Source organism: Meles meles, chromosome 5 (assembly GCF_922984935.1).
Source record: "Meles meles chromosome 5, mMelMel3.1 paternal haplotype, whole genome shotgun sequence".
Classification (NCBI taxonomy): domain Eukaryota; kingdom Metazoa; phylum Chordata; class Mammalia; order Carnivora; family Mustelidae; genus Meles; species Meles meles.
In genome coordinates this window covers 21581527-21607046 of record NC_060070.1, presented here as the reverse complement: position 1 = coordinate 21607046, position 25520 = coordinate 21581527, and the positions used below count along the sequence as shown (strand labels likewise).

Here is a 25520-nt window from a genome sequence, read left to right as displayed (position 1 = left end):
TGTACATTTGGCTATAAATCTGACAATGGCTGACAAATAACATAGCTAGAAGCTATTACCTTTAAGAAAGAAAAAGGACCAGGATTAGGATGTGACGGTAAGGAAAGAGAGAATTGAGAATATTTTAAAGGAAGAAATCACAGGAATTCATGACTAACTTTGTACTGAAAAGAAGAATGTTAAGAGGTTGAAATTTTGAAAAGGACCAGACTAGTTGAGTCCCAGCTTCTCTATTTACTATTTGAACTTGGAGAGGTTATTCAATACCTCTCTGGCTTACTTTCCTCATTAGTAAAGTAGAGATAATAGCAGTGCCTATGTAACAGGGCTGTTTTGAGAATTAAATTAGTTAAAACATGTGGAGTACTTTGGCCTGTAATAAGTGCTTAATAAACACTAGCTATTACAGTTCTCAAAACTTTTGGTCTCAGGACTATTTTTCCCTCTTAAAAGTTATGGAGGACCCCAAAGAATTTTGCTTATCTGGGTAATGTTGATCAATATTTACCATATTAGAAATTTAAAACTGAGAAATAAAGTATTAACATTTTCATTCATTAAAAATAGCACACCTATTACAAGTTAACATGAGTAACATTTCGTTTTTCCAAAGAAAAAAATTGGTACAAAGATAGAAACTGTTTTACATTTTTGTAAATCTCTCTGATGTCTGGCTTACTAAGAGAAAGCTGGGTTCACATATCTGCCTCTGCTCAATCTGTTGCTTATGTTGTTTTGGCTGGGAAAGACAACCAACCAATCTGTGTCATGTAGAAGCTTACACACCCAAGAAAGCTAAGATAGCATCTTCTGGGTAGAACAACGAAGTTTAAAAAGGGGGACAGCATAGTATTCGTTCTGTAAATCTTAAAAGAGTGCTTAAGAGGAGAATAAGGGATTAACTATAAACTACCCTAGTCAGCTCACAAGAGAGAGCCAGAGAAACTATTAAATTTATCCCACATGGGATATAAGGAGAACTGTAGAAAGGATGGAACCACAAAGAATTCCCATATAAGATAACAGAGATTCATAGTTCTACATAAACAGTAAGGAAATGCCTGGGCCTGAGCTGAGAGTTTAGAAAGTTTAAGCATAAGAAGCCAGATTTCCAAAGAACACAGAGAAAAAGGGCCAAGGAATGGAATCTGGGGCAGGTGGGGAGGCCAGAGGGGTGCTAGACAGAAGGAAAACAACTGAAATCTTTTTTTTTTTTTGGTGGGCAAAAGATTATTAAATAGATAAACTTCACTAGAGTAGATATGTGAATGGCAAATAAGCACATGAAAAGATGTCCAGTAACCTTAGTCCTTAGAAACAAAAATTAAAACAATGAGGTATCATTACATTCCCACTAGAAAGGACACAATTTAAAAAAGACTAAGCCAGAACTAAATGTTGAGAATATGGAGAAATTGGACTTCCCATACACTGTTGGAGGTAATGCAAAATGGTATAGCTCTTTTGGAAAGGAGTTTGGTAGCTTCTTATAAAGTAAACTAACTATATGAACCAGCAATCCTATCTCTAAGTATCTGTAAGAGAAATGAAAATATATATTCACACAAAGACTTGTACATGACTGCTCAGAGCAGCTTTATTCATAACAGTCCAAACTGGAAACTATTCAAATGTCCAGATCCTAGTGAATGGTATAACCATATAATGGAATATGACTTAGCAATATAAAGGGACACACTACTCATCCATGCAAGAATATGGATGAAGGCAGGGGCACCTGGGTGGCTCAGTGGGTTAAAGAATATGGATGAAGGCACAAATAACTATATATTGTATATTCCATTAACATGAAATTATGTAAAAGGCAAACTGTAGTAATTATATTATATAGTAATTACAGTGACAAAGCAGATCAGTAGTCGCTGGAGGTGGGGAGGAAGCTTTGATTGAAAGGGGCACAAGGAAACTTTAGAGTACTAGAAGTGTTCTATATTATCATAATTGTGATGATGGTGGTTACAGGATGGATACATTTGCCAAAATTCATCTATCTGTATACTTAAAATTGGTAAATTTTGTTGTATGTAAGTTATACCTGAATAAAACTGATTAAGGAAAAAGAACAATAAACATATCTTCATCTTACCTGTCACTCACCAGGATTTCTTTTTTTTTTAATATTTTATTTATTTGACAGAGAGAAATCACAACTAGGCAGAGAGGCAGGCAGAGAAAGAGGAAACAGGCTCCCTGAGGAGCAGAGAGCCTGATGTGGGGCTCGATCCCAGGACCCTGGGATCATGACCCGAGCTGAAGGCAGAGGCTTTAACCCACTGAGCCACCCAGGCGCCCCCTCACCAGGATTTCTTAATGCCGGACAGAAAATGGCACTAGGTAGGAAAGTACAGATGCAGAAATCATTGACAAGAAAGAACAGGGAGTTGATAGAAATGATGCAGTTGTAAGAAGAAATATGTCATTTTTATGAGATTCCAAAAATAAGAATATTTATTTTTGAAGATTTTATTTGAGAGAGAGAGGGAGGGAAGGAGGGAGGAAGGGAGAGATCACGAGTTGGGGGAATAGAGGGAGAAACAGACTCCCCACTGAGAAGGAGCCCAAAGCGGGGCTTGATCTCAGGACCCTGGGATCATGACCTGAGCTGAAGGCAGCCGCTTAACTGACTGAGCCACCCAGGCGCCCCAAGAAAATAATTTGCTTCTAAAAGAGACCTTGACCAGTCCAAAAATAGGTTTCATTGCAATAGTATTTCTTTCATTATGTTCTAAGAACTACCTAAACCAGAAGCATCCCAGACCTTCTCTGCCAGAAACTCTGTGTGCAACGTCCCTAAATCTCCTTTTAAATTTCTCCCAAAGAAATTACTCTGTGGAGTGCCTAATTGGCTCAGTTGGTTGAGTATGTGACTCTTGATCTTGGGATTGTGAGGTCAAGCCCCACAGTGGATGCAGATATTACATAAAAATAAAAATTCTTTAGGGGCACCTGGGTGGCACATTCAGTTAAGCAACTGACTCTTGGTTTCAGCTCAGGTCCTGATTTCAGGGTTGTGAGATCAAACCTCACACTGGGCTCTGTGTTGGGTGTGGAGGCTGATTCTCTTTCTCCCTCTCCTGCTGTTCCCCCCTCTTAAAAAAATTATTTTACAGACTAAATCAGAAAAAGCCACTCTTCTAAAAGGAATGTATACATGTATACACACACATATGTGAACTAGGTTTGCAACAGCTCCGAGTGAATAGTATTAAATAGCATACATGATTTCTTTATGGAAACACAGAATCATCATTACTTCATGGAGATGTAAGCAGCTCAAAGGAGCTCATCTACAAAACCCACTTAGGACACTGCTAAGGTACTCAATGTATTGCTTGCCAATCACCCTGGACTTAAGTAAGGAGATTAATTCAAGCAAAGAAAAGAAAGATCCTTTGACCATACCAAGTTTGAAGTTCCATGAAGCCACACTGCTTCTGCTTCACCACTATCTACTGGCTAGTAGTAGGTAACAACCACTTCAATTTTAATTATAATTTATAGTATCATGACTTTTAAAAAAATATGTGATTTTTTTAAAAAGCAATATGCTAGGTTTTCCTCTTTATAAATTTTGTTGACTTGTTATAGAACTTCCTATGGGCTTTCTCTATACATTTGACTTATTTTCAAACATCTTTAAAATCAAAAGAAAACACAATGAAACAAAACAATGTTAAGAACCGTAGAGAACAAAGCTGAATGAATAGCCAAGGTCTTTACCTTCAGAGGTGGTTTGTTTATGTGTGTCACAATATACATAAAACTTACCATTTTAATTTTTTGAGTGTACAAGTCAGTGGTATTAATGAGCTCACACTATTGTGTAACCATTATCACATCCATCTCTAGAACATTTTCATCATCCCAAACTGAAACTCTGCACCCATTTAACAATAAATCCCCATTTATCCCCTCCCAAGCCCCTGGTAACTACTAATTTACTTTCTTTCTCTATGAATTTGACTATATTACATATCTCATGTAAGTGGAATCATATACTATTTGTCCTTCCATCATGAGCTTTTTTTCTACCACTTTTTATTGCATATCTAGGCACCAAGCACTGCGGACACAAAGACTGGCAGCATTCAAATCTGCCCTCATGAAATTTACACTCTAGGGGAGTCAGGCAAGTCAATAACAACAACTTGCATGTCAGTGTGATAACAGCTCTAACAGAGGTACCAAGTACAATGATGGCACAAAGGATTAATGAACTCTAAGGAAAGTCAAGAGCACTTCACAATGGAGGTAATGTCCCAGGACATTTTAAAACAGGAAGAATTCACTGAATGGACATCGTCATTTCATCCAGAGGAATGGCATACATTCATTCATCAAACACTTAAGGAGGGGCAACACTATTCCCAGCATGCCACACCTAGGACAGAGTCCCCACTTTCCTTAAACTAAAAGTAAATGCAGAGACATAAGATATGCTTCCGAGGAAGAGCAAGCAGTTCAGACTAAAAAGCAAAGTGCCTGGGGAAGAATAAGATGAGGCTGGGAAGACATTCAGGTATCAGATCATGGAAAAGTCATCCAGAGTTTTACTCTATACTGTACGCCAGTTTCAAAACTTTAGAATATGTAAGAATCATTGATGACACTTGCCAGAAGTACACAGTCCTAGACAACCCCAGAGGATTTAATTTCATATGTCTGGGATGGAGCTAAGGAATCTGTATTTTTAATAAGTGCCCCAGGTGATTCTAAAACAGGCATATCCATGGACTACTTTTGGGAAACATCTCTGTACTTCATGATGTGAACTACACATCATATAGTTCATGATGGCTTCAAAGAGAAGAATTATATGAATAGATTATATGTTTTATTAATTTTCCCCCTAGTTACAAAGTAATACATGCTTTTATAAGATATAAAAAAGCACAAGAAGGGCGCCTGGGTGGCTCAGTGGGTTAAGCCGCTGCCTTCGGCTCAGGTCATGATCTCAGGGTCCTGGGATCGAGTCCCGCATCGGGCTCTCTGCTCAGCAGGGAGCCTGCTTCCCTCTCTCTCTCTGCCTGCCTCTCTGCCTACTTGTGATCTCTCTCTGTCAAATAAATAAAAAAAAAATAAAATCTTAAAAAAAAAAAAAAAAAAAAAAAAAGCACAAGAATTACTTAAATTTACCACCTTCACATTTTCTGTTTTATTATTTCTCTAATGTTTATATTATATACACTCTTAAACAGAAGGATCATACTGTACTATTTTTTTTAAAGATTTTATTTATTTATTTGACAGAGATCACTTAGCCATGCAAGTGAACACTTCCCCTTTATATTCTTTGTCAGATTTTTGATGACTATATGGCAGACTGTATATATCATATTGTAACGGCCTATTTAGCCAGAGCGATTCCACCGGGTTAAACAGTGATTTTGTTGTTTAGGCAGTAAAACTTAAACTGACCCTGCCCCCTCCCCCAGGAGAACTTACTTAAAAGCAAGTCCGGGAAACCAGTAGAATGTGGTCAACCAGTCCCTGAAAACAGAGCCCAAATACAAGGGCGGGTTAGGTCAGATGGAGACAACCCAGCCCGAATGCAGGGATGAGTCGGGTCAGGTGGTGACATCCAATCAGTGGAGAGCGCATACTGTCTCCCTAGCTACCAAGGAGTGTGGGCCCCGCCTTTTGGGCACCAATTCTGACCAAGGTGATAGGCTAGTTCAAATAGCTACTATGGGGTGAATTGTAATTCAACTGGCCAACCGTGTGTGACCTAGCATGACTGCACAGCTTTCTCTGTGTGTTACAATCTCACTGGCCACCTGTGTGTGGCAAGGCTCAACCACATGGCCTTTGCTCTATAAAAGTTAGTCTGTATGGCTGGGGGTGGTCGCCCTCTCTGTAAGAGGCGGCCCTGAATAGTCGGTTTGATTCTCGATGACTGGCGCCAAATAAAGCTTTGCTTGACCTTTGCTTTGTATCACTCTCGTTCCTTTGACCATGGATCTAACAATATAATTATCCTTCATGTAATTATCCTTCTTTTTATTTTTTTAAAGATTTTATTTATTTGTCAGAGAGTGAGAACACAAGCAGGAAGAGAGGCAGGCAGAGGGAGAAGCAGGCTTCCCAGTGAGCAAGAACCCCGATGTGGGACTCCATCCCAGCACCCTGGGATCATGACCTGAGCTGAAGGCAGACACTGACTGAGGCACTCAGGCGTCCCAATCCTTCATTTTTTTTAACGCTGAGGTTATTAACAATTTTTCACAGTTTCTCCTGTACCACTGTCAATATGTCATCATTTGGATAAAAATCTGGGTTTCAGAACGATCACTCTATTGACATGGTAAGGGCTGAATTTGAAAAGAGGTGAATTCAGAGACAAGCTGAGAGACTACTATGGTCCAAACAAAAATAATAAGACCTCAATTAAAGTCGTAACAATGGAAATGGACAGAGAATGGATTTGAAAGTCCACAATCTACATGTAAAGTTCTGTCATCTGTTTAAGACTATATATAAAGAAATAATTCCTCTTTTTCAATAAATATTTATCAGAGCCCTACAATGTATCCAAGAATAATTAGTGAGAAAAACATACCAGGATAAAAGAACACAACACATCTGCACTTTCATGTTTGTGTGTATGTGTAGGATCAGGGTTCCAACTGCATTTAAGTAATTCAGAGTCTTCCTTCTTATCAGAGGAAAAACAATTCCCTATTCTGATTCTATAATTGCAGAAGTAGAGCCAGAAAATGTCACACTTGTCAACAAAAGCTTGACCTTCTGTTCTCAAGTTATATGCTGGGGCTGTAGTGGGAGTTTAACACACTAAACAAGAAACTGCCCAGGATCAGGTTTATTTCAATTTTTAAAGAGAATCTGCATATACTGGGGCTTTCTGCCAAAAAAGCAAATGTTTCATGCATTTGGCTCCTTGTCCTTTTATGTGGCTAGTGTCCAATATCAACTTGGAGATGTCCCCATTTCAAAAATCTGCCAGCTACTGAAACATGGGTCAAACAAAAAACATTTTTCCTTTCTATGAAAAAGTATAATGTATCATGACAAGGAATCTTATTAGGTAAAGCTGAGCTCACATAAAAAATGCTTGTAGTGAACCAGTTCCCCCTAACATCTTTTTCTTTATACTAATACCCATTAAACTTCAGATTTCAAAAGTAATGATTTTTTTAATAATTAGATTCTTGAATCACACATATCCCAAGATTCTTTAGTAAATCTGACATACCTCAAGTGATGTAAATGAAAAAAATTAGAAGCATATCTTCCTTTTGAGATAACATTCCTTTTTATTCATCTACCATGTAATTTTTTCAAAACTAGAGAGCTCTCATTTATCATTTTTGATAATTCCAAGTATACGTACCCAAAAAACTTTCCCACGCTTTGAAATTTCCAATTTTTATTTATATTAGTTGGTTTATTAATTTTTAGTGATCTTGAAGCTTCCATGTATTAAAAAAGCTCTCCTTTAAAAGGCATCCCATTGGAATGCCTGGGTGGCTCAGTCGTTAAGTGTCTGCCTTAGGCTCAGGTCATAATCCCAGAGTCCTGGGATTGAGTCCTGCATCGGGCTCCTTGCTCTGTGCGGAACTTGCTACTCCCTCTGCCCACCACTCCCCCTGCTCGTGCTCTCTCTTTCCCTGACAAATAAAGAAATAAAATCTTTAAAAAACAACAACAAAAAAAAACAAAATAAAAGGCATCCCATCTTCACTTCCAAAAACACTTTCTCAATTAACAGACCACAAAAAAAACCAAAATACTAATATTAATTTCTTACTTGTCTTTCTCATGTCTATTTAATTCTACATAGTCCTAGGTAAGTAAAATAAGCATATCTGGGTCTAGCTACTTGGTAATTTGTAGTATTTTTTATTTCAAATTAAATGTGTACTATTACAATAACTGAGGCATAATTCAGAATGAAAATCCAGTGAATTTCAAGTGATTAACATAGGTAGAAAAATAAGACAAATAAGACACATAAAATTAAAATGTACCTTAGGATCTAATTATTATATTAAATTCTATCTCCACAACAATAGCCATAATCCTGGGCCATATCTCATGGTCCTTAAATCTAATAAGGCTGTTCTTTAGTTGGGACACAATTTATGATTTACCTTTATTTTACTAATAATCTGAATGATCTCAGGACATGCCAAAAAAAAAAAACAAAAAAAAAAACAACAGGGGCGCCTGGGTGGCTCAGTGGTTTAAGCCGCTGCCTTCGGCTCAGGTCATGATCTCAGGGTCCTGGGATCGAGTCCCACGTCAGGCTCTCTGCTCTGAAGGGAGCCTGCTTCCCTCTCACTCTCTCTGCCTGCCTCTCTGCCTACTTGTGATCTCTCTCTGATAAATAAATAAAATCTTAAAAAAAAAAAAAACATGCCTTTATACTATAGCTTCACCTTCTGAAATATTAATACTTCAGGAACAGCAATAGCTATTATCATCAAGGTAATCTTTCTAGAAGATAAATCTCACATCAGAAAAAAAGGTGAAAATAAGACAAAACCCATAACGAATCACATAAGAGCTATGAGACAGTATCTTATAGTCTAACATCCATTTAACTGAAATCACACAGAGAGAACAGTTCAAAAGAAATACATGAAGAGATAATAGCTGAAGAGATAATGCCTGAGAGTTTTCATTAAATAAAAGATACCAAACCACAGAACCAAGCAGTTTAGAGAATACCACGCAAAAGCAAATAGACACATCATGTTCAAAAATAAAGGCAAATCAGGGCACCTAGGTGGTTCAGTCGGTTAAATGTCTGCCTTAAGCTCAGGTTATGATCCCAGGGTCCTGGGGCTGAGCCCCATGTCATGCACCCTGCTCAGTGAGGAGTCTGCTTCTCCCTCTCCCTCTCCCTGCTCATTCTCTCTCTCTCAAATTAATAATCTTAAGGGAAAAAAAAGTAAAGGCAAATCATATCCAAAGACAAAGAGAAAAAAAGAATCAAAGATAAGAATTATAGCAAAACTACATGAGCAAGACAACAACAGAGTGGTATCTTTGTAAAGTAAAAAAAAAAAAAGGCAATCCACAATCCTATACTTAGCAAAAAATTTTTTTTGAAGATTTTATTTATTTATCTGTCAGAGAGAGAGAGAGAGACATTGAGCACACAAGCAGGGGAGCAGCAGGAAGAGGGAGAAGCAGGCTCCCTACAAAGCAAGGAGCCCAACACGGGACTCGATCCTAGGACCTTGGGATTTTTGTCCCAAGGTCCACTTTTTTGGGCCACCATTTAGGACGACCATTTTTGCCCTACAATAAAATAAATGTTAAAGAAGTTCTTCACACAGATGGAATATAGTAACAGACAGAAACCTGGATCCACACAAGGAAATCAACAACACTAGAAGTGACATAAATGAAAGAAAATACAAAACTTCATTTATTTCTTATCTGTAACTGCTCTTTTTTTAAGAAAATATTTTATTTATTTGTCAGTGAGAGAGAGAACACACAAGCAAGGGGAGCAGCAAGCAGAGGGAGAAGCAGGCTCCCTGCTTCTGGAGCCTGCTGCAGGACTTGATCCCAGGAGCCAGGATCATGACCTGGGCCAAAGGCAGATGCTTAACCAACTGAGCCACCCAGGCATCCCTATTTGTAATTGCTCTTAAAAGATAAAAAGCAGGGGCACCTGGGTGGCTCAGTGGGTTGAAGCCTCTGCCCTCAGCTTGGGTCGTGTTCCCAGGGTCCTGGGATAGAGCCCTGCATCATCGGGCTCTCTGCTCAGCAGGGAGCCTGCTTCCTCCTCTCTCTCTGCCTGACTCTCTGCCTACTTGTGATCTCAGTCTGTCAAGTAAATAAATAAAATCTTAAAAAAAAACAAACTGGCATATTAAAAAAAAAGATAAAAAGCAAAAATAGTAGCAACAACTTTTATGAAAGTAAAATCTATTAACAGAAGCACAAAAGATAAGCAGGAAGAATCGAGAATCCTTATTGTACATATGAGATTATGAGATTACATACTATTATATGATGGAGACTTTGGTTAGTTACAAATGTATATTTCAAACCCTAGGACTGCCACTAAATTAATTTCAAAAGGTATAAATAAATAAGCAAATAGTGGGGAGAGAGGAAATTTAAAAATATCCAAGTAATCCAAAAGAGGAAAAACAAAGCAAAGAACAGACAATAACAGAAGACAGCTAGCACAGTGGTAGATTTTTTAGTCCAACCATATTACTAATTACATTAAACATAAACAATCTTAACACACCAATGAAAAGAGAGATTATTAGACTAAATGAATAAGTCCAACTATATGGTATATGTTTTCTACAAGAAACGCATATAAAAGTATAAATACATTGAAAGCAAAAGATGAAAAAAGATATATTGGGAGACAACTTCCCATGGGTCTCTACTGTGGTAGCATTTTTTGAACAGACTTCTCAGTACTTTACCCACAACCATCTCCCATCTGCAGTTCCTCCTTATTAATAGTCAATAAAATGGAGATCCAGGAATCTCTTGTCTACTGCCAGTATCTATGACATTTGTGGTAAGTTAACTTGTTAGCTTTCAAGAAGGTAAAATTTCAGGCCCTTCAAATTCTTGACATATCCTGTAAACACTAATCAAAAAAAGCTAGAATGGCTATATTAACAACAGACAAGGAAGATTTCATAACAAGGAATACTGCCTGGGATAAAGAGACCACCTAACCAAGAAGACATAATAATCCTAAATTTATAAGGCCCTAACAACGCTTCAAAATACATGAAGCAACTACTGACATAACTAAAAGAGAAAAAGACAAATCCACAAGTCGGAGACTTCAACACATCTCTCTCAATATTTGCTGAAACAAGCAGATAATAAGCATATGGAAAAATTCAACTTTATTAGTGAGAGAAAACATACAAAATCACAATAAGCTATCATTTATATCTATAAAAGTTAATTTGGAACTTAAGTCTGACAATTCTAAATGTTGGTGATGATGCAGAACATAAGAACTCTCACACACTGCTGGTGGGAATACAGTTTGGTAGAACCACTTTAGAAAACAGCTGGCTTTACCTAGTAAAGGAGACATGTGCACACTCAACCTCAGCAATTCTACTATCCTAGTATAAACACATAATTTCTTACACATATGCACTACAAGACATGCACAACAGTTTTCTTAACAGCATTGTTTGTAATTGCGGATAAAAACAGGAAACAACTCAAATGTCTAAAGACAGAAAAATGGAAAAATTAACAACTCAAATGTCTAAAGACAGAAAAATGGAAAAATTAAATTATGGTATAGTCATATAATGCCAATATTATACAATAGTGAAAATGAATGAACTATATCTATGTAATTCAACATGGATAATGTCCAAAACATGGGAGGAAAAAAAAAAAAAATCACAAAAGAACAAGCACACATAAATAGCTCCAAAAAGACAAAACTACACAATCTATTGTTTAGGGATATATACATCTGAGGTAAAACTATGAAGAAAAGCAAGGAAATGATTAACCAAAATTAAAAACGAAATTATTAGACAGGAGAGAAGGAGGCAAATACTTCAAAGATATCTGTAACATTCTATGTCTTACTATAAATATTAAAACAGATATTTGTTACATTCTTTACATATATTAATCTATATTATAGAGAATATCTGTATTACATATTTAAAATTTGAAATGCTTACAAAGAACAAGCAATAAATACAGATTCACTCAGCAAATATTAAAAACCAAAATAACAAAATCATGAAATACAAATATAACACATTAGGTCCAACTAGACATTGAGACTCATATGACTCAAAAAGATCACTTGGTTATACTTAATAGGATATAAAATATGAAACAACATTCGAGCAAGGCAATGTGAACTAGTTTCTCTTCATCAGGAGTCTTCACAGCAATTCAAGGGATAGTCTTTGGTTCTCCCCAGGGAGCAATAAAGCACCAGAGGATGAAATCATGGGGATTGGTGCCATAACTACCCTAGCTTAGAAATACCAAATAGCAACCACTATCTCCAGTTCCACAGACAAGCTTCAAAACAGACTTGCTCAAGAATTACCATACCCAGGGAATGTTTCACACCTAAAAACATTAACTGATGGAGTACAGCTCTCTCCATTCTGGATGTTACATTAGCTCCCAACCCCGCTGAAATCACCAAAAGTCCTAAGGGCCTTTATAATTTGGAGAATTTCAAGTAATTAATGCTCTGGTTTAAAAAAAGTGGGGGGAGAGGCATGTGGTTGGCTCAGTCAGTTAAATGTCTTGACTCTTGATTTCAGCTCAGGTCATGATCTCAGGCTCATAAGACCGTCAGCCTGCTTAAGATACTCTCTCCCCCGCTGCCCCTCCCCCTTGCCTGCATGTGTACTTTCTAAAAACAAAAAACAAAAATAAATGAAAAAAAAAAAAAAAAACCTATTTCATGTTATCTAGGAGTAAGTTCTCTTCCACATAACAGAGAGGATGTGCAGTGAGATGCGTGGGGAAAAACTGAAACCTCAACCCAGTAGAGGCACATGGGAAGAACATTTTAATCTCAGTGAGTTGTGCACAATTATTAATTCTATGTATCTGGAAGAGCAATTCTATCAGCTTAGAAGAAAACAAAGACAACTAAGTGGACTTTCCATACTCTGCCTCCCGGTAAACACCAGGAATGGATAAATAGCCTCTTGTTCATTGATGGATAGCATGGGACCTATACAAATATTCAGCAGCATGGATAAAACATCTTAAATTGTCAATGAAAAGAATCTGTAATAATTTACATTAGGAAACAGAAGAAATGTAGAAAGTATCAGCTGTGTGTCTCAGTAAAAGACAAGAAAATTAAGTTCTTGTAAAACACATTTTATAAGGAAAGATGATCAATTAAAAAAAACAGGAAGGGCTAAAGACACAATAGACATATGCAGAGTAAGATATAAACCTATGGAACTCTAACTGGTAAGAAAAAAGAAAGGAATAAACAACAAAATTAAATTCCACACTGGAGATGAGAAAGAATCAATATTGCAAAAAACCTATCAGTAAAGTAGATGATGGAAATAAAAATGTTCACCAAGAATGCAAAAAGACAAAGTTAAAAATAAGGAAGAAGACCAGTATAAAAAAGAAATATGAACCAGCCCACCAATAACAGTTATTTAATTTTAAAAAAAACCTTAACAAATGGAATGTAAGCTATATTCAAAGGTATAACAGAAGAACTATCCCAAAATGAAAAGCACCAGTATCTCTACATCAAAAAGTCTTTCTTGTCCCAGTCAAAAGTAAAAGAGACCAGAATAACGACTACAGAATTATAAAGGAAAAGTCTGGGACACATGAATACCATATTGAGTCATGCTGTCATTAACACATGCATGCGACAAGAGCCATTTTCAGATATTCAAGGGTTCAGAAAAAGTAACCACATGAATATCTCCTGAAAAATATTCCTAAAACCATATTTGTGGCAACCAAAAGAGGGAAATTAAAATTGGAATTCAAGCATAGGTATAAGAGGTATGGTATAAACAGATTAGTGGTGGTACTCTATACCAAATTAGTATGTAGAGTCCAAATTGTTCTGTTGAAATTTAATACAGAAGCTTAAAATTTTTTGAAAGAGGAGTTACACAGTTTATTCAAAATTTATAAGTTAGTTTTAAAGATTAACTTGGGAAGCTGACAGCGTAAAACAATAAAATAAGCTAAATTCCTTTTATTACATTAAAGAAAATATTTTTGAGTTGTTCTTAAATTTTGTAATTACAACTACATTTCTATATATAAGCTTCTAAAACGATTTTTGCACCTACTTAAAACACACAAAACAGTCTAATATTGCAAAGAGCAAAGGAAAGAACAAAACAAAATTATTAAAAAGTATAAAATTACAGAAGAAAAAATCAATTATAACAAATTTTTATTGTTTAAAACCCTTCTATTGGAAAGATCCTCAGATGGGATTAAAAAAATGAAATGACATAAAAAAGATTAAAAATAGTGACAGGCAATGACAGTGTCATGGAAGTAGGAGTAACAATTTTGATATGGGTCAAGAAATAGGATTAAAGAAGAAAGGAATTAAAGGGTCTCTTTAAATCGAAGAAAGGAAGTTTACAGAACTACTCAAACATGGTCCATTAACTAGCTGTTTGTTACAGGTCTGGAACAAGACAAGTATAAAACTTGAAAGTAAGCATTTAGAAACTGTTACAGCAATCTGACAGGGGGACTGTATATCTGTTTAATATAATAATAAAAAAAGGGGGTGGGTGCCTGGGTGGCTCAGTGGGTTAAAGCCTCTGCCTTCGGCTCAGGTCATGATCCCAGGGTTCTGGGATCAGAGCCCCAGGTTGGGCTCTCTGCTCATCAGGGAGCCTGCTTCCCTTCCTCTCTCTTTGCCTGCTTCTCTGCCTACTTGTGATCTCTGTCTGTCAGATAAATAAATAAAATCTTAAAAAAAAAAAAAAGGAAGCTTGTTTTTGCTTCTTGGTTTTTCACTCTTTTTAATTTTTCTAATTCATTTCCAATGTATTTTAAAGAAGTATCAGGAAAAAACTGAATCTTTACTACAAATAATTTGAAAAGCACTGCCACAAAAGCTCTATTAGTTATGAATAACAACATCAAAATATACAAAGTTAAAACCATTAAAGATGCAAGGCAAAAATGAAGAACAACTGAAGTGGGAAGCAATTTCATTCCATGACATATTACATAAAAAAATACATGTACAGAGGATGAAAACAATTATGAAATGCTATTTTTTGGGGGGGAACTCATATCTTAGAAGATATCCCATCAGTTTAATATCAACTTCTCAAAAGGGAAAACTACTATATTAAATGCACATATTATAAGATGTATTACAACCTCAGAAATGTTAACATTTCTTTCAGTCAAGGAAATAGTATGTCCACACAATTTTGTATCATATAAATGGAAAGCATTAATTAAAGTATAGCTGACATACAATATTATACTAGTTTCAGGTAGACAACAGTGACTGGACAATTATATACATTATGAAATGCTCACTATAATTGAATTATAGTTACCGCCCGCAAAACTTCTTAATTGTCAATGAAACATTTATAAAGATAACGATGATATAACAGATCCTAAAGAACACTTCAACAACTCTGAAAAATTAAAATTTAAAGCATGGCAAAAACTGGTTTTCTACCATTGCCCACCATTGTCCACTATAAATCACGAAAGGATTTTTTTTTTGTTTCTGGATGCTGCTGGGTAAAATTATGTGTGAAGGGTTTGCCAACTTTAAAAACTTTTGAAAACTGGGGCGCCTGGGTGGCTCAGTGGGTTAAAGCCTCTGCCTTCAGCTCAGGTCATGATCCCAGGGTCCTGGGATCGAGCCCCAAATCGGGCTTTCTGCTCAACAGGAGGCTGCTTTCCTCTCTCTCTCTGCCTGCCCCTCTGCCTACTTGTGATCTCTGACTGTCAAATAAATAAATCTTAAATAAAAAAAAAAAAACTTTTGAAAGCTACCTTAAATGATTCAAAACACACTCATCTCCAAAGCCTCACGATTTTCTAATCCCCTTTTATACAGAAGTCAAGGGGGAAAACTTTTAGTATTTCACAAGGTCAGATGCTGCAGATGAGGTCACAGATGCCTCTGCTACCCTCTTCTAGCTCCTTACAACCTTATTAAAAAGTAGGATATTGTGTGGATTGTGGGCAGGTTTACTGCCTTCTCAAAAAGACTGGAGTCCATTGTCTTTCCTCTATTTGGCCCACTGGGTAAACACTAGCCTAATCTATCCACCCTAATACAACTATCTGATTGATTAGGTAAAGGCTGGCTGAATAGATTATGAGTTAGAGCCCAGCTTGAACCACTACTACTATATATGTATGTGTTGTACACATTACAAGTGCACACGCACACACACACACGGACAAACTGAACACAAGACTCAAAGCAACATTATTAACAAGTTATTCTAAGTAACACAGGATTTTTTCCACCTATGCTACACAGTCTAATCATCTAAAAATAGCTCCAAAATGGGTGGTCTCAGTATAGAACAAACTGAGGGGGAAAAAAGTGAATAAAAAACAGGATCCTTCTGAAACTGTTCATTTTAAGTTACGGCATTTTAAAGGTAAGTTCTCTAAATAAGAAGTGATAAAGTCAGGATCTTTTTCTTCTACTCCCGTGACCAGTATTTAAAGGTAACTTCAACTAAATGTGATCTAAAGCCTCATTTAAGATATAAAAGTTCTTGGGGCGCCTGGGTGGCTCAGTGGATTAAGCCGCTGCCTTCGGCTCAGGTCACGATCTCAGGGTCCTGGGATCGAGCCCCGCATCGGGCTCCCGCCTGCTTCCTCCTCTCTCTCTGCCTGCCTCTCTGCCTACTTGTGATCTCTCTCTCTGTCAAATAAATAAATAAAATCTTTAAGAAAAAAAAAAGACATAAAAGTTCTTTATAAAATGAAAAAATTAAAATGTATTTATCCTAAGAATAAACAAACTGGGAAAAATACTTGAAAGTCAACTCAGAGACCAATTTTCCTATTATATGAAGAGCTCTTTGGAACCAATAAACAAAAGACCAAGACCCAAAAAAGAAAAGCGCATAAAAGATAAACATGTAGTACATTGAAAAGGAAATACAAATGGCTCTCAAGCATATGGAAAGACACTCAGTCTCACTTGTAATAAAAGAACTGCAAATTAAAACCACTGAGATCCATGTTTTTATCTATTAGATCGGCAAAGATCAAAACACTTGAGAACATAAACCTGGTGAAGAGATGGAAAAAGTCTCATATTGCTGGTGGGAGTACAGATCAAAACAACCCCTGTGTTACACTTTTTCTTCTCTTGAAGATATTCTCGTAAGATGTTTAAAAAATAGAGTATACAAGATATATTCTGTCTTGTGTGGGCTGTTGGTCATTTTCAGAAAACTTGTAATTGCCTGTTTTTATAGAATTCTGTTCATATAATAGAGCAGATAGGTAGGGAAGTTTAAGAAACCTGGATGATGAACACAGTGATCTTGCTCCAGTGATCTGCTGCCCACCTTATACCTTATTGTGCACTTAATGGGGGCTCAGTAGATATTTGTTGATTAAATGGGACCAGGAATGATGCTGAGCAATGATGAGAATGAAATAAAACAAGATCGAGGAGTTAGCTAAATTTATCTGAATTGCTGAATAAATTTTTAAACACTATACTTTTTCAAGAGTAGACCACCGACACACTCACAAATGTTTCCTGAAAAATGAGTCAGACAGCAACAGTGGTATGGCCCCCTAATGAGTCACACACTCTTAGGAAACCCTTTCCACACTGCTCTGAGCTTGGCCATGTTTTGCTTTGGCCCATGGAACAAGATAAAATATGTGTGGCTTGCCTTCACTTGCTGCTTCTGTAAACCCTACTACTACTGCCTCCAACTGAAGGCTAGCCTACTGGATACACATGGCACCCTAGGACCCTAGCCAACAGTTCACACCAACAGCTAGACATATGAATGAAGCAATCCTAGACCAACCACCTTCCAGCTGACCTCTTAGCTGACTGCGCCCCATAAGCAGCCCAGCCACTAGCAGGGGCAGAACTGCTTAATTGAGCCTATCCCAGAATCATATGTTAACAAATAGCTTATTTTATACTACTATGTTTTGGGGAGGTTATGCAAAAACCAATACAAGTGGATAGGGAAATAGAATTGGTGGTGATTAAGGAAAATTTATGTTTTATCTGTTTGTTAAATTTCACAATGAGAATATATTCATACACTACTTGTTCAATCAAACTAAAGTTATAAAGATATTTTGTATCAGACTGATATTATAGTCAAGTCCCATTATCACCTTATAAGCACATATACATAAAACAAAACAATCTAGTCCAAACGGGAACATGTTTGAGAGACTTAATATTGCTCAGGAAAAAAAAGGGTCAGTACAGAGTAGCAGGGTATATTATCATACACACAAAAAAAGTGAATAAGAATATATTCATGGTCACAGTCATGTCTCAATAATGATTACCAAATTCCAAAATCTCAGATTTTGCTTCTCTGCTTCTTCGGTTTAGGCTAATACACATCCCCTCATTTTAATCCTCACATGCTAGGAGGTAAATATATGCTGAATAACTTTACGGAAAAGTTAATTAACCTCTCCAAGCCTCATTTCCTCAACTGTAAAATGGGGATAATACTACCCATTTTATAGAGTTGTTATAAAGATTAAAAAGACTCACTTAGAAGTGGACACATAGTACGGGGTCAATAAATGGCCTATAATCTCTGTTAGTAAAATGACTCAAAAGTAATGTCTTGACTAACCTGGCTTCTATTTTAAAATCATTAAGCATCATCAACCAGTAATTTATCAAAATTAATTTGAAAATCTTTCTAATGACTTCATTAAAAAAATTAAAAAACAATGTTATTTAAGAAAAAAAAAAACAAAAAACCCAAACCAAACCTGGGAAAACATACAAGGAAAATATGGTGAAGAAATCAAAACTCCAGGCAATAATGAATTCATTTGGTCCACATTCCACAATCCTAAATAGGTTTAAAAACCAAAGGTTTCAGTTTTTGTGTTTTATGAATTCACAAATGGCAAAAACAAGAGAGCAATAAATCCAATTATCGTCTTTGTGATCTCTGGCACACATACTTTCAATACCTTCTACACCATCTTTTATAAAGAAGGCACTACTGAAGGCTTTGGAAAATAAGGCTCTTTCAGAAGAAATAAACTTAACCTAATCTGCAGCATTGGAAAATTATAGTTACTCCTTGAATCGATGGCTTAACACTGGCCTTTTTCAAGGCAAGATCAGGCCTGGACACTTTTCTTTCTCTGAATACATCAATAGTTAAAGAAAAATCAGGCCTAATGGGTATTTATAAAAAAGTCAATTCTTTAAAAAGTATTTTAAAAGGCAATTCCCTAGCCTGAAGACATTAAGAGGTAGTGACCAACTACAAAAAGCTTCACACCACAATTGTGCAGGTATTTTAGTTTGCCCTAAATTAATAAATGCTACAAGAATTCCATTTTTTCATTTCAATTCAATTAAAGAGTGCTTAGTATACATGAAATAATGTGGCAGATTCTGGGTTAGAAGAGTGAAGAAAGTAACACTTATATTGATATCATGCCACACATTTGCTGGTTACTATTTAATCATAATAATTCAATGAGGTAAAAATTATTAGAACTCATTTTACAGAGGAGGAAATTAGGGCTCATAGAAGTAAAATAGCTTGACCAAGGTCCCTCAGCAGAAGACAGTGTAAGGGCTGGGCGTGGGGGGTGGGGGGGGAGGCACACAAGGGTGCCATGTAACTATCCCTACAAACAAATACAACACTACATGTGTTAAGTCCTTTATCAACAATGTGAAAGGGGGCTAAGATTACGGGAAGCCAAAGAGATAACCTTTTGGGAATGGGCAAAGGAGTCACAAAAGGCTTTAAAGAGTTAATATTTGAGTTGTTACTTTAAGGATGAGTAGGATTTTTCAACTTCAATGCCAAGGCTTACCCCCAACCCCCCTCATCCCCAATATATTAACCAAAATAAATTACTTACTTGAAATTGAGAAAAACAATTTTGAGAGAAATCTTCCTCAGATATATTATTCCATAGTTTTAAAACAAATAATATGATGACAGTTTAATTTTTAGGTTGCTTTTATGTGGCTTGTCTTGGTTTTTATTCTGAAATGAAATTTAGATTAGTCATTTTCTTGTTCTGAGAAACTAGGAGTATGCCAACATGTTTTAACTTCACATTTTTTCACATATCAACATGTATTCTTACTTACAAAACCTTTCATTTCACCATCTCAAACAAAACCTAATTTAATATATAAATTACTTTGAAGTGTAAATATATACACAAAATAAGATATTTTTTAAATTATGGTTATACTTCCTTGGTAATTATAATAAATGGAAAAAAATAGAAAACTCTTGTTATATTGTTATTTATTACACAAGCACTTTTGAGGTAACACGTTTTCTTGTATTATTTGAATCGTTTATATAGTAAATGCTCTCTCAACCCAAAGAAAATTAAATAACTCCCCAAGGAAATTGGCCTCAAATTCTTAGTTTTTCCCACAACTATTGTCTAAAAAGAAAATAAAATTGGACCAAAAAAAACCTCCTAACATTTACAATGACAATTACGACCCTTTTTTCTCAGAATTTACTTTGCTAGGCATACATTCAATTTCTGCTGCAGAAAACAGTCCAGTTTGCCAATACTAATTAAGCAACAAAATATTTTTCACTGAAAAAAAAATGAAATATTTAAAAAGGTAGAGAACTGGAAGAAACACAGAAGGTCATCTGAAAAACTTAAATGACAAAACAAAAACAAAAACAAAAAACAAAAAGCAAACAAAAAAAACCACCAACACACCAAAAGGTTAACTAGACCCTTATTAAGATTTTATTTTTACTGATAATTTTAGTCTCAAAAATGTATCTACTTTACGTTTAAACAGTGGAATTTTGTTTTAATTGCCTAAAACACCTACTCCTGCCCTATCTATATCTTACCTGGAAACTATAAGTTAACACATTTTACCCAAAGTTCACTGTACCTTAATTCCCACTCCTTCCTCTCTTATTTAGTATCACTGCAGTGTTAAAATGGCAGCCAGGTACCAAAGTAACACACAACATACCATATCCCATATCTCAGTAAGTTGCTGATTATTTCTTTGAAATGTCTAGGGCTACTGATAACATCCTTTGAAATCTGTTCAACCCCGACCTCCTTAAACCTCATCATGAAACAAATCCCACTACCTATTCTATAGGAAGATTCTAAGCACTATTACACATGGTAGGCCCTTAAAGATTTCTAAACTGTGTACATGCAGGTCTTCTAACAATTCTTCCAAGGTTCAGTATGTTCACCTTTCTATTATCAATGCCTTCTTCCAATTTTCGCTCATGTCTGGGGGGACAGTGTGAAGCAGTGAGTTTTAAGAGTCAAGATCATTAGTTTTCACCCCTACCCCACATAATCAACTTATAGGACACTGGACAAATCCCTGAGCTTACCTATCTAGATTTCAGTTCTCTTTATATAAAATGAAAATGATTTGACCAGAACAGTGTTTCCCAACCTTTTTCACATTGTAAATAATATTTGTTCAGCACAAGAAGGGCATTTGGAAGCATCGAATGGTGCTTGGTGAAAAAAAATCATCACATTTTCTTTATATAATTATAGAAGAAAATTAAAATTTAAATGAGGTTTGTAATAATATGAATGAATTTCAAAATCAACCTTTTTCACATCAGGAATAATATTTCAAAATAACAATGATGTTTATTTTTGCAGAACATACATGCACTATTAGGTAGCCACCTTGCAGGAAGCTAAATAACACATCAGATGCATGTGACTAGGAGACCCAATACAGCGAATACAGAAATTCAGGTCTAGAGCTGGGCTCCCCAGGGCAACCAACATCCCTGTGCTTTCACTGTCATTGGGCTACACCTTGCACTGTGTAACATGCTCCTCAGGCACCCAGAATATAAACTCCAATGGCAGCTCCATGATCCCTTCTCCACAAGACGTAGCTGCATACTCTGTGGCGAGCTGAAGTGGATTCCAAGTAATAAAGCACCTCCTTTAATGCATTAAGAATATCAAAAGGAGCAGTAACTTCAGGTTATTGCTCATGATGTTACTTGCTTAAAGGAACCCCACAGCCTTCCTGTAGACCCCACTCCACGAGAGCCTCCCTCCAGTGAACCATGTATCACTATGAAGCTCTGAATTAGAAGACCTCTAGCAAAATCTAAAATTAAACAGTATTGCAGTAATCATTTGATAACTGTTCACAACTATTACAGCCTTTGGTTTTTGTTCCTCTTTACCAATTCCTTCAAACACAACTTAAAAAACAAACAAACAAACAAACACCACTAACTCTGAATAGGTATTACATGGTTTAATAAAAAAAATCCAAAGTAACCAAACATTATACTAAAAAAAAAAATTCAGTCTCTCACCTTTGTCCTCTAGGCCACCAGTTCCCTTCAATGGAGGCAACCACTGTTACCAAACTCTCACATATCCTTTGATATCTACATACATACACACACACACACACACATACACACACGTACATATATATTTTATATAAATAATTTTTTAAACCACACAAATGGCAGCATACCATACATGGAGTCTTACATGTTGCTTTTTTTCTCTTAATATATCTTAGACAGGGCACCACTGTAGTACACATGTGTTGCTTCTTTAAGGGTTGCCTAGTATTCCATTGAATAGATATACCATTATTTACTTAACCACTTCCCTAACTGATTTATGTTTAGGTTGTTTCCAATTTTTGCAACGACAAACAATGCTGCCACAAATATTCTTACGTGTTCATTTAACTATATAAAATATTTGAGGATAAAATCCTTGAATGAAATTGCTAGATCAAAATATATGTATATCTTTAATTTTGAAAATGATTTCCAAATTGCTTTCCATAGAAAATGGAACATTTTATATTCCCACCAGCAATATGAGAATGCCCATTTCCCCTTCCTCTCATTCTCCCCAAGTTATACTATGTAATCAATTGGTCCTAATTTGATAGATGATAAATAGTCTGTTGTAGCTTTAATTTACATGTCCTTTATAAATAAAATTACATACCTTTTCATATGAATTCTCCTCACTCATTTTGTCTACTAGATCATTTTCTAGGAGCTCTTTGTATATTAAGAGGACATTAGCCTTTGTGAAGAGTGTAAAAGTAAGTTTTACTACTCCGTTTCTTTTAACTTTGATTTTTTTTCTCTATACAGAATTTATTTTTTATATTGTAAAGATCACCAACCAGGCTCCAGTTCTGTTTTATACTTTGAAAAGTCTTTGCCATTCCTAGATTAATTAAAAATAATTATCTTATGTTGTTTTGTTTATACATTTAAATCTTCTGATTCATCTGGAAGCCAACTTTTATTTTTCTAGATGAACACTTTCTTAAATAATTTTTTCCATACTAATAGGTAAGGATAGCATCCATTTTCACAAAGTAAATTTTATTTATATTTAAGTCAGTTTCTGGCCTCCACTCTGTTTCATTATTGCTATATGCCAAAACTGAACTACTTTTCAAAACATTTTAAAATTAAAATGTTACATATGAATGGGCATAATAATTTTTTAAAATGCCAGAAATTACTGGCTTGCTTTAATGTAAGAATCATTCTGCAGTTACTAAATTGAATTTACATAATCAAGTTCAATGCTATCATCACATAATCATGCATTTGGGCAGATACTTATTTTGGAGCCCAGTATGAACTTCAAGTCTCTTTTGTTGTATTTCTGAAATATACCTAGAAAGCCAGTTTTTCATTAATTTTGTACACAGTTTTCTCTCAAATTATAAAATCAATACATTCTCTCTGTAAGAAAATCTAAAAAATTAAAAACACACCTCTCAGAGATAACCAACCTTTATATATTTATGTACTTTTTCTGTATTTTAATAAATGACTATTTTGCAAACTCATTTTTTCACATAACATACTGAGCAGTCCTATATTATTTTATATTCTTCTAAAATATTAATGACATAAATTCTACCATATGAATATGTCCAGTTTATGTAACCATTTCCCAACTGTTGAATATCTGAGGTTGTGCCCTGTTGATGACTATCATCTACTGATTAATTCTTGCAAAAATGCTTGATTTTCAAGCACTGCGGTAAGTATTGACTGTATAATGGTGAGCAAAAATGAACACATTACCAGCATTTATGGAGGTTATTGGGAAAAACAGACATTAATCTCCAACATATATAAAATTACAATTATAGCAAGTGTTATGAAGGAGAGTTTATGGAGTTTTGAGAGTCTATGATAGGGAAGGCTTCCCTGAGGAAAGATAAATCAGAGTTTAAGTGAAGGAAAAGGAAAAACATTCTAGGCAGAGGGAACAGCAGGTATAAAGGCCTCATTGTGGAAGGGAGCATGGCAAGAACAGGGACTGAAATAAGGCCAATATGGCTGGAACACAAAGAGCAAGGCAAGAAGAACATGGCTCAAGCCATGACTGGATAGAAAGGTAGGGGCCAGACTATATGAAAGACCTTGTAAGACATGTAGACGCCACCACGTAAGACATGTAGCTTTGTCCTTATCCTAAATGCAATGGAAAGCTACTAAAGCATATCAAGTAGTAGGGTGATATAATCAGGTTTGCATTTTGAAAAGATCCCTCTGATTACAGTGTAGAAAACAGATTAGAAGGGAACAGAATGGACTGGGGTAGGCCAAGATTAGGAGGCTACTGTAAATGCATCCAAAAATGCTAGTAGTTTAGACTAGGGTGGTGATGGATAATGAAAAGAAGTAGATGGATTCAAAAGATAATCAGATTTGCCAAAAGATTTACATTCATAGACTAAAATCCCTAAAACTAGAATTATTGGGTCAAAAAACATTTCAAGGATTATGATATGTATTGCCAAGCTGCCCTACCACGAGCAGTTTTCTCTTTGTGAATTACCTTGTATCTGTTCCTCTATCAGAATTTTGAAATTCCTTAAAAATGACTTAATCCATACTTCCTTCATGAAGCCTTCCCTGCTAGTTGGTCACTGACATGTCCTCCTTGGAGTCCTTGCTTTTTTACACACATTTCTGTCATACTCCAATCAAACTATGATTTACGTTTTAGATGTCATCTCTCCTGTATTGTGAAAGTCTCGAGGGTAAAAGTTGTTCATAACGACACCAAAAATAGCTCAATATACATAGTAGGTTCTCATTAAGTGTTCACTGAATGAACCCAGTCACTATTACCAGATTCTACTGCGTCTAGATTTAAGAGGGTCCTGCTTCATCCTCTGATACACTAATTGTGATTTTAAATCAAATATAATACAGAAAGCTAACAAAATTTGCCACTCAGGGCTACAAATGCCTACTAAATAAAGTCATTAATTTTGTTTGTAGTAAATCACTAAATCTCAGTAGTGCTCCTGAAAAACCTTTCTAGTAATTACATCAAATAAGTATTATGTGATCTTAAAATATTTTTAAATGGCTTAACAAAAAAAAGACTATGAACAAATAAGAGTTTTATTAGAGAAATCAGTTGAAATTAGTTATAATTTGAATTGTTCGTAAATGCTATGGTTTTCAAAACTGTATTAGTCTCAAACGTAGTTAAAAATCCAATTTACCAAAAAGGTGATGTTATTAAGCAACGACATAAATTTATATAGCATTTCAGAATGATCAATTTCTCATGTTGAAAAACTTGATTTCATGTTTAACAGTTAGCATCTAGAACAATCTACTAAAATTTTTACTACCTGAAGGAAGACTAGAGGGGGGAGTGGCAGAGTTCCTTACAGTAATCTTAAAGACAAGCAGCTCCCTCTATAGTCTGTTTGGCCTACTTTGTTTAATTACTTGCTGTGTGAACACCTCACTCTCACTCTTCTATTTACT

The 25520-nt window shown here is 35.7% G+C and overlaps 1 protein-coding gene across 3 annotated transcripts in view; it reads right to left on the bottom strand.

Annotated features, from left to right (window-relative positions):
• REV3L (REV3 like, DNA directed polymerase zeta catalytic subunit) overlaps positions 1-25520 on the bottom strand; it is a 183196-nt gene that overhangs the window by 153853 nt on the left and 3823 nt on the right. The window contains exon 1 of one of the 3 annotated variants that reach the window (XM_046005097.1): positions 19597-19721. The exons of the other annotated variants lie outside the window; for them this stretch is intronic. The gene's annotated coding sequence lies outside the window, so the exon portion shown is untranslated. Of the gene's footprint in view, positions 1-19596; positions 19722-25520 lie in introns of those variants that run through there. 3 annotated transcript variants of the gene reach the window in all.